Genomic DNA, 10,946 nt, shown 5'->3' with positions numbered 1-10,946 from the left:
CCTGTCACACACCTTTCTTAATTTTAAACCATTCAGTGTTCCCATGTTCTTCTTGGTCCATGTACAGATTCCTCAAGAGCACAACTGAGTGTTCCGTAATATGCCCATCCAAGAGATTGGATAGCTGACTAATAGTGCAAATAAGGCGCATAGCACCCCATGGGGGTTGTTGTTGTTGTTTTTAAGTACCATCAAGTCGCTCCTGACCCATAGCAACCTTGTATAGGGTCTTCAAGTAGTGGCTGGTGAGCTTGAACCACTGACCTTGCAGTTCAAACTGACTTTGTAGTCCAGCACATTAACCCATAGAACAAGGAAATACAGAGGGGATTCGTCAGTTTTGCCTGTCAATCTTAGAGCAGAGACTGGGGATCCCTAAGACTATCAAGTAAGGTGTGGAGAATGTCATTTGGACCTAGGTCCCTATGCTGGGATCCTCCTAGAACCAGCAGACTGAGAGAGCAAGCTAGAGCACTGAAAACAGAAAGGAAGCAGCAGCAGAGAAACAGCAACAGCAGAGAAATGGTGGCAGCAGAGGCAACAGAAAGGAGACAACGAGGTTGGTTGTGCTGATCCACAGATCAACAGACCTAAGCACTTTCAGGCAGGTGGTTTGCTGGCAGAGTAGGGTGCTTCTGGGTACATACTGGTGGTGCTAAACAGGTTTGCAACACTTGCCCAAGCAAGGCCAAGGCTAGACTGAGAGTCAGAAGAAGGCCTGCCTGCAGGCACAGCTGAGCAGGTGTTTTCCTGAAGAACTGTAACCTGAGTTATTTATGATCCTGAATTGTAATCTAGTTGTTGTTAAGTGCCATCGAGTCAGTTCTCACTTGTAGCAACCCTATATAGGGTTTCCGAGGTGCAGCTGGTGAGTTTGAACTGCCAACCTATGGGTCAAACCAACAGCAAAACTGTCAATGAGTTCTGTGTGTCCATTACAACTAATTATCATCAAAGCCAGCAGTGAAGAAGAGAGTGTGATGTGAGAAAGACAGCTAGTGTCTGAATTGGTAAGAAGGCTGAAGATAGGAAGTATGCTTAACCTCTGCCTCATAGTAATCCACCTTGGGCAAATACCGAAAGTGCTTCTCCTTCCCCTTTAGATAGAGAAGGTCAGACACCACCTCTCCACCATTACAAATCATACCAATAAAATGTGGAAAAATATTGGTTCAAAGAGTTATGCACACTCACTTGACCTGGCTTCAATGATTGGGTGATCAAAGCTCAACCAGAAGAAGAAGAGGACAATTTGATGAACTTGACCTACACCTATGGATGCAGCAGCTCAAAAGAGGGAAGAAATCTTTACAGCGAGGATCATTCCCACCCCTCCTCCATACACAGAGTAGACAGGGATGGGCAACTTGGACACTGCCTACCCAAAATGGGGGGGAGAAGGGGAGACCTACAAAGGCAAGAAGTGACTGGCTTACAAACTTTCATGAGGGTACCTAGATCCAGAGGGCGTGGAGGAAGGTTGAATCTCCACTTAGTAGCCAATCTGTCTGGGTGGGGCTGATAAAAGGAGATGCGGATAGGACTCTTGTGGTACAACAGTAAATAATTGTTATCAGGACTGATTGTGAGGGTTGGAAATGTAAAGGTAGACATTTTGTAGCAAAAGCAGGGGAGTGATTGACTTTGTAGTCTAGGTGTGGAAGGCCCTGGGACCATCAAGGGAGAAGAGCGGTGAGTGGGACCCTACCCAGAAAAGCAGTGACACCAGAGATGGAGGCAGAGACAATGACGTGGAAAGATGGAGTAGCTGGGGACTTAAGACCCAGAGAGAGAGAGGGGCTGTGTGCTGACGGGGGAGGAGGGTGCAAGCTTGCAGGGTATACCCTTTGGTTGGTTGCTGATTCATGGAGGGGATTGTAATCATGGCAATTAAACGATATACGATAGGATGAACGTAAAGCTAATGTTCTCCCATGTAAACTATCACATATTTCACAATATAAAACATTTTTTTTAAAGTTATGCAGATATTCCAGATATAGACACATTTCCTTACCTACTATAAAAAACCATATTCCTAAATATCACCACTAATCTCAGCAGTACTGGGAAGCTAGCAAGCTCACAGTGGCAGTGTTCACTTAAAAACTCAGATTTTATCTCTGGAAACAAATAGTTGTTTTCCTTGTAGTGGTAAACTCACTTGATTCACTTTAAGGGTATATCTGGGAAAAACATAATTTGAATAATCATAGTTTATCTCTAAGTCACCACTATATAAATGATTTTCCTAGAGATGAACTCTATAGAGTTTCAGAGGAGCGGCTGATGAGCCTGAACCACCAACCTTGTGGTTTGACCCAATTTTGCAGACCAGCACATTAACCCCCAGCACCACAATGTATATTGTTGTTGTTGTTAAGTGCCACTAAGTCATTTCTGACTCATAGCGACCCCGTATAGGGTTTCTGAGGAGCAGCTGGTGAGCTTGAACTGCCAACCTTGCAGTTCAAACAGCTTTGTAGTCTGGTGCATTAACCCACAGCGCCACACCTGAGAAAATGTCTACCCATGCATAAGGACAGAGGTTTTTAAACATTATGACTTTTTACTGCTTCATCAAGGACATTCTTAAGTGAAACTAGCATTTTTTCCAAAAGCTTACCAGGGGTGTTTAGCTGTGAAGAACACAAAAACAACTCCTCCCGTTTAGTGTCACTGCCTGATTTCTGCTGAGGTGCCAGGGGTTTACACCATCGTGCCTACATCAGTACAGTGAAAGGGCAAATAAAGACTCTATTTTATTATGAAAATTTTGACCTCATGAACCCTCTACAAGAAAAAGTCCTTGAAGATCCTCAGGAGTCTATGGGTCAAACTTTAAGATTCACTGTTTTTAAAAATTGGAAAGTAAGCTGAATTTTAACAACTGATAACTGAAAAATACAATTTATAAAACTTTTTAAATGAAGGAGACTATCATGTCATCTAACTTTATTCCCTCAGAATCTGCTGCAGATACCAAAGCAGGGGCCTAACCTTTAAAAACCATTCTAGGAGTTGGAGATGCTGTCAGGTTTACAAAGCACTGATCTAACCTATGCACTTCACTTCACAAATCACCAGAAAGAGAAACAATTTATAATACCACACATACATGCAACTGATGAAAAAGACTTAATTACATAAAATTTGTCATTTTATTCTTCGTAACTAGCCAGCCACTTCAATTCAACATTTGCATACATAAAATTCTTCTTTTACCTAATTTCATAAGAGACATCAGTGACATGGATGCATTCAGTGTTTATCTAGGGTGACTCCTGGCTTAGCTTACCCCCATAGTAAAATACTACCTCCATTCACCTTTTCACTAGATGACTCAAGTGTTACAATGACTAGCCATCTACTGATGTTAAATGCTCTAAAATTCACTCATAACTACTACTGACTGATATATGTGCAGCCTTAATTCAGTTTTACATTTAAAAATACATTTTGACTTGAAAAAAAAACCTGTAGGGTATACGTTTATCTCATTACAGTACAGAAATCATATCTGTAGGGTATACGTTTATCTCATTACAGTACAGAAATCATATCTGTAGGGTATACGTTTATCTCATTACAGTACAGAAATCATATCTTATTACAAAGACAGATAGTCAGTAGCAGTTCCCTTTTCAAAATCACATGCAGGATTTGCATTCAAAACATGTCAAGTGGACTTCAAGAAATTTTAAGGAAATATCTACATTACTCCAGTGCCCCAAGATAGCAATGTAAAGCCTATGTTTGTTGTTTCTGTTAAGTGCTGCTGAGTTGGTTCCAGCTTAGAGCGACCCCATATAGGGTTTCTGAGGAGCAGTTGGTGACTTTGAACTGCCGACTTGCAGTTCTAACATGGCGGTCAAGTGCTTATCCTACAGCACAACACCAGGACTCCAAAGCCTATATGTAATGTATTAAAATAAATGAAGCAATAAAAGATAAACATGCTAAAGTAACCACAGCCTTTTACATTAACCAGCACTTTTTTTTAACAATACAGACTCCCATGACTCTTTTCTCCATTCTAAATCAATGTGTGTGAAAGGGCGTGGCAGGCACCAAGGAATTCATTCATTCAGCCATAAGCTTTACCAGAAACCAAGATACAATTTCTCTGGGCTATACTTCAGATGATTTTTGTGAACTGAGCACACCTCTAGAAGATCTCAAGAGAGCTGCTAATGTGCTGGCCTCCTTCAGCAACTGTCTCATAGTCTGTGTTAGCCACTGATGTAGCTCTGAGGGTTAATGTACTGGACTGCAAAGTAGGCTTCAAGCTCACCAGCCACTCCTCAGAAACCCTATACAGGGTATATGGGTAGCATAGTGGTTATGAATCAGGCTGCGAACCACAAGGTCAGCAGTTCGAAACTACCAGCTGTTCTGTGGGGAGAAAGATGAGGCTTTCTGCTCCCGTAAAAATTTACAGCCTCGGAAACCCTGTACAGGGTCGCTATGAGTCGAAATTGACTCCATGGCACATTACAACAACAACAACAGGTCAGAACCAACTCAATGACACTTAACAGGAGTCCTGGTGTGGTGCTGTGGGACTGAAGTGCTACACTAGACTGCAAAATTGGTTTGAACCACAAAGTTAGCAGTTTACGCTCGCCAGCTGCTCCTTGGAAACCCTGTACAAGGTCGCTGAGTCAGAAATGACGCCGTAAAATCACTTAACAACAGCAACAACAAAGGCAGCCTAGTCAATACAATTTACCTTCTCAAGAACCAGTGGTGTCTAGTTAATTGGAGCTAGAAAACTATGTTTTACAAGCAGATTAACCAAAGAAGACAAAATTAGCGTTTAGATGAGAATTCAGACTTTTACTCAGCATGCTTTAAAAGACCAGCTTCTAGGACTACTCTCCAAAATGTATGGAATATTTCAACACCTCAACAAGAAGACAAATAATCCCTAAAAAATGGGTAGCAGAGGATTAAAAAAAAAAAAATGGGGCAGAGGATATGAACGGACACGTCACCAAAGAAGACATTCAAACAGCCAACAAACATGAAGAAATGCTCACAATCATTCGTTTTTGTTGTTGTTAAGTGCTGGCAAGTCAGTTCCAACTCAGCAAGACTGTGTATAGGATTTCAGAGGAGCAGTTGGTAAGTCTGAACACCGACCTTGCTGTTCAAATAGACCTTGGGGTAGAGCACCTATCCTAAAACACCAAATCAAAACAACAATGAGCTATATCATCTTAGTCCAGGATTAATATCAATTTTTAAAAAACAAAAAACAATAAACACTTGTGGGGTGTGGAGAGACTGGAACCCTCCTACACTACTGGTGAAACTGTAAAATTGTGCGACCACTGTGGAAAATGGTACGGTGCTTTCTCAAAAAGTTGAAAGTATGACCCAGCAATACCTCTACTTGGTACATAGCCTCAAGAAAGAAGAGTTGTGACACGAACAGATACATGCACACCCATGCTCACTGCGGAACTATTCACAATAGCAAAAACATGGAGACAGTCTGAACGCCCATCAACAGAAGAATGGTTACATTTTGGTACATATACACAATGGAATATTATGCAATGTTGAAGAAAACAAAGAATGTGCACCTCACAGAAAAGATGAACCTGGAAGACATTATGGGGACTAAAATTAGTCACAAAAGGACAAATACTGCATGAGACCATTGTTGTAAAAAGGTAAAAAAGATTTTCTTGATAAATCAAATATTCTGTGATGGTTATGAGGAATGGAAAAAAATCATCAAGTGAACAGAGCTACATACTGCTAAAATAAAGATGGTAGAGGTAAATACTGTTACCTGATGGTACATGGAAGGGTAACAAAATGAAGTATATGATTGATTTAATGTAAAACTGATGTAAACCTTCATTCAATTTACAATTATTAAAAAAAAAAAAATTTCTATTTAAAATTAGGACAGTCCCTGGATTTTTAACAAATTCCATTCCTAAGTCTGTCTCCAAATCTAATTTATACATAAAATGGAACAATTCATACACTTTGTGTGGATGTTAACATCTTTAACATAATAATACAGGCATAGGGAGAGAGGTTCATTCACAACTGTGGTGGTGGTGGTGTGCTCTGGAGTAGATTCCAGCTCATAGCGATCCTGTACAGGGTTTCCGAGGCTGTAAATCTTTACAGGAGCAGAAAGCGTCATCTTTCTCCCGCAGAACAGCTGGTAGTTTCATAACCACTATGATACTAGAGCTAATAATCTGGTTTACGTGGTGCTATAGAATAAGCACTGGACTGCTAACCTCTAGGTTGGCAGTTCAAAGTCACTAGCTGATCCGTGGAAACTCTATGCAGGGTCAATATGAATTGATGGCAACTAAGCACCCTGTACAGGGTCGCTATGGGTCGGAACCGACTCGACAGCACATAACAACATAACAACAACAAGCACCTACCTATCATCAAGTGTTACATATTTAAGCATTAAGAGTTGGGATCAACTAGATGGCAATGAGTTTTGGGTTTTTTGACACTGGTTTTCATTCATTCATTCTCATGGCTAAAGAAATGCTCCTGGATGCTAACGTAGTAGTGACACAACCTGAAATATTTTGTTTCTGAGAAACTCGAATTTGGCCAAATTTCCCATCACCAAAATTCCACATTTTTGAATGAGGGGGGAAAACCCTCAAAAATTATAAATTAACAATTGTGTGCTAAAATATTATGATGTAAACAGTGCCATACTAAAAGTGGCTCAAATTAAAAATACATAGGGATATTTGTCATTTTGTTCAATTTTCTCATTTTTTAAAGCAATCAAATCTTCATCAACTGTTGAGCAAAAAGTACAAAATTGGATAATTTAATAAGTTTGTATTAAAAGTTATGTTACTATAGTCTAGCTCCTTTAACTTCCATTTAATGTGAAAAACACTGAAATCTATTTAGTTGGGTTAGTTTTATAAATGCTTTAATTATGCTTAACCTCAGAGTCACCTTTGCCATTACTAAGACAATAAATAAATGTGCTTGGTGACACAACCTCCTAGAACAAAAAGGAAATTCAAATATGTTAAACATTGAGGTTTAAAATGACTAATACTTAAAGAACCGCTCACTCTAGAAGCGCTGAATGAAAAATGGGGGAAGAAAATGTTACACATGAGCTAAAGGAAGAAAGAACTGAAGTAAAAGTTTAAACATAGGACAGATGAGGCATGTTCTCACAACAGGCTAAATTTTAGACAAGATTAAATACGTATGTTAGATCCAATGAACTGGTCGGTTGCTGTTGTGTTAACTGCTCTGGTAGAGCCTCAGCAATTCACATTCCAACTAGAATGGTGTGTTATGATGGCACTATGTTGTTGTTATGTGCCGTGGAGTCGGTTCCGACTCATAGCCACCCTGTACAGGGTTTCTGAGGCTGTAAATCTTTATGGGAGCAGAAAGCCTCATCTTTCTCCTGCGGAACAGCTGGTAGTTTTGAACTGCTGACCTTGAGGCTCACAGCCCGACTTAACCGCTGCGCTACCAGAGCTCCTTAATGGCGCTATAATACTGACTAAAAGCAGCTCCGTGGTGGAGGGCTGGAGTATGACGGAGCAGCACAAACTAATACTTGGCTCCTTTAACTTAGAAGGGGAAAAAAAAATTCCGTGAAACAAAATGGGGGGTGGGGTGGGGGTGGAATTCATGCACAAATGAAGAAACAGTTTAACTAAAACAGTTTAAGAAATTGAAGCATATATTTTTAGAAACAAGATTTGCTGCTCTGTGATATAAACATATTGCTACAACAGCAAAGCCATCCTAAAAGGTCAATCAATGATCCATATAAAACTTACTCAAAAAAATTTCAAAGTGGCTTTCTCAGCACAAATTTTCATTAAGTCTGAAACAGATTTGCAGGGTTTTGTTTTTTTGTTTCTAAACTCAAGATGTATACTAAAACCACTCAGCTAAACAGAGAAGCTTCTGTTTAGGCACTCCCACTTAAAAAAAAAAAAAAAAAAATGAACCTGCAATAAATACTTCTTTAAGCAAACTCACCCAAAACCCTGGAAAGCAAAGAAAAAGCCACTTCTATTAATACACTCACAAAATGTTCTATCAATTTTCTCCAGAAAGGCTTTTAGTTTTAACTTCAATAACTTAAACCCGCATAATTTATCACAACCTTTAGGCCTAAAGCTACTCCTCTATTAAACTGTTGCACTACCAGCACCTTTAAGGACACAAAATCCTGACAGCCATATGTTAAGAAAACATACTTTAAAATGTTAACTTCATCAATCATTTACAACTTGGAATGTCAGGTACTATCTCAAAACTTAGCAACAAAGAAACGAAATCCTTAGCAGAAAGCGAAAAGTGACATTTTAGAACTTATCTCAACTGAACATGGCAACGTAATTTATGAAATCTACAATAAAAAATTTTTCAAACGGATGTTTTCAATCTCATTTATTAATGTACGTATTTCTGTTTTCTCTATTAAGACTCTATTTTCTGTCCACAAAAAGTACTGAACTTACTTCTTAAACACTCGAATAATCAAGCTGCTACTGAGACATTGTTATTGTTGTTAAGTGCCGTCAAGTCGTAAAGAATGCTAATTCTGGTAAAAGTCTAAGGTTATAAAAAAATTAGCCAAGACTACTAGCTACTCCTCGAAAACCCTATACAGGGTCGCTATGGGAGCTCTGGTAGCGTAGTGTTACGAATCAGGCTGCGAACCGACAGGTCAGCAGTTCGAAACTACCAGTGGCTCCGCGGGAGAAAGGTGAGGAGGCTTTCTGCTCCTGTAAAGATTTACACCCTCGGAAACCCTGTTCAGGGCCACTATGGGTCGGAACCGACTTGATTGCACTTAACAACAACTAATACATGTCTTTAGAAACCCAATTCGGACTACTTAAAATGATTCCCCATATTTTGTAATTAATCCTAAATAACTAGCAGTTTCATCTTAAAACTACGGATTCAAAAACAAGACCTTAGGAAACTAAAAAAAAAAAAAAAAAATTAGAAATAAATGTTTTCACACTGAAAACAAAAGTTAACTAAAGTTTTCGGGGAGGAAATTAACGCCCAATCGTCAGTAGGTTTTTTTTTTTTTTTTGGTATGTGTGTGTTGTTTTGTTTTTTTCAAGTGTCTTATGCCCGCAAGGAAAACTGTTCAAGTTAGTTACTAAACAAAACAATTTCTTGGAAAATCTAGCTTGAGAAATCCTAACAGCAATTTGAGGCATGTGATGGAGACACGGCCACACTAAACTGACTTCACGTTCTGTACACTTAGTCCTAGCAATAAAATAGGCAATGTCTTGTACTTTTATTAGAAGACATTTTTTATTGGGAGTGGGAGAATTTTTGCAGAACACCGCCATCGTCCACAATATTCAAAAAGTTAACAAATCAAAACTAAAAACGCAAACTGCAATGACACAACCAGGAAGAGAAAGCGAAGAACAAAGCAAAAAAAAAATTTTTTTTTAATCTCTTTTGAAGAAATTAACAACTTTTGAGTTACAGCTTCTCTCCGTTCACACACGTCCAGCCCAGCCACCGCGCTCTGCCGGGGCGGATGGTTAAACTGCTCAACAGCTCAACAACAAAGAGGAGCTGCGCCCGCGGAGTCCCCATCCGAATTGAACTCGATCCCCAACCAAACTGCTAGGAAGCTCCAGGGACGAGAGGGGCCGCGGCTGGGACCCGCCCAGCCCGACTTGCGCAGGGGCCGCGGAGCCTGCCGGGCCCATTCTCTGCGCCGCCCCGCTGGCCTCCCGGCGCACTCCACCCCGCCGTCGAGCCCACCCTGGGGCGGGGAGACGCGGGCGGGGTGCACGGGCCCACCCGGTGGAGGATAAGGGGACATGGCACGGTTACCTGGGCTCCGGTGGTGGCGCGGGGAGTCCGCTCTCCCACCGCTGCTCCTTATCGAAGGCGCAGGGCCCGTGGCTCCCCCCGCTGCCCGTCGCTCCTGGACCCCCGCCCCAAGGCGTCCCGGCCAGACCGCCCTCAGCTGCACCGCGCCGCTGCCCGCACGGGCCCGGCTGGCTCGAGCTCCCGAGCCGCCCAGCGGTGGGGGCGCTTCTCTTTCGGGGCGCCGGCTCCCCTCACCCGCTCCCGCCCCCCGGGCGGCCGCGAAGCCGAGGGGAGGGCGGGAAGGGCCTCCCGAGGAGAGTGTCTAGCAAGAACGCGGGCTCCGCCAGCCGAGCCGCTCCGTTACCGCAGCGGCGACGACGACCAGGGCCGTGTTGTTGCTGCCAACTTGTAGGAGCACACTGAGCATGCGCGCGTGGAGACCACATCCGGGTAATTTCAGGGTTTGGCCCTTTTCCCCCTCTTCGCTTTCTCCCCACTGCCCCCGCCTCCCGCCCCGAATGACGCGGAATGTCTCTCTGCGCAGGCGCCTGCTGGGCGTTTGGCTTCCCGCTGGCCTTCAGTGCTGGCCTTCAGCGCTGGCCTTCAGCGCCGGCCTGGGGCGCTGCTCCACCGCAGTGGGTGGGAAGACTGCTTGGAGGAGGTGGTCCTCAGAGAGTTTGGCAGCCCTTTACGGAAAGAACCTAAACCTCAAGGCTGAAGGGTCTGCAATCTCAGAGCTCAGCATATAGTGGCATTTATTAAGTGCTTATGAATAACAATCAGCGGGGGCTTTTTTTTTTTTTTTTTTTACGTGGGCACAAAATTATACTTGAATTTTAATATGGGAATAAACTGGCAATGACCCACTTTCTTTCCTACTTTCCTACCAGTAGGAGTCACAAGATCCAAAGGTATTTAAAGTAGTGAACCCTTGGGTTCAGCACTTTGAAGAGCCAGGCCTGGGGGAGAAGTGTGAGTGTTCCTATAGGGAGAGTTCTGGTTGGAATGGTAGAGACCTTCGAGCTTCTACACCACACCTACTAACTGGGTCTACCTGTTGGGCGCCGGGGCAGGGAGGAGGGGCCTGGGGAGGGTGGGTGGGAGAG

General features: G+C 42.5%; 1 protein-coding gene across 1 annotated transcript in view; it reads right to left on the bottom strand.

The window, feature by feature from the left end:
* SMAD4 (SMAD family member 4) overlaps positions 1–10,238 on the bottom strand; it is a 62,281-nt gene extending 52,043 nt beyond the window's left edge. Inside the window, exons 1-2 of the mRNA XM_006837498.1 lie at positions 10,168–10,238; positions 9,862–9,891 (exon numbers count right to left, since the gene is read on the bottom strand). The gene's annotated coding sequence lies outside the window, so the exon portion shown is untranslated. The remainder of the gene's footprint in view (positions 1–9,861; positions 9,892–10,167) is intronic.
* Positions 10,239–10,946: the final 708 nt, after the last annotated feature.

This window comes from Chrysochloris asiatica, unplaced genomic scaffold (genome assembly GCF_000296735.1).
Source record: "Chrysochloris asiatica unplaced genomic scaffold, ChrAsi1.0 scaffold00021, whole genome shotgun sequence".
In the NCBI taxonomy this organism is placed as follows: Eukaryota; Metazoa; Chordata; class Mammalia; order Afrosoricida; family Chrysochloridae; genus Chrysochloris; species Chrysochloris asiatica.
This window is presented reverse-complemented; position numbering and strand designations above follow the sequence as displayed.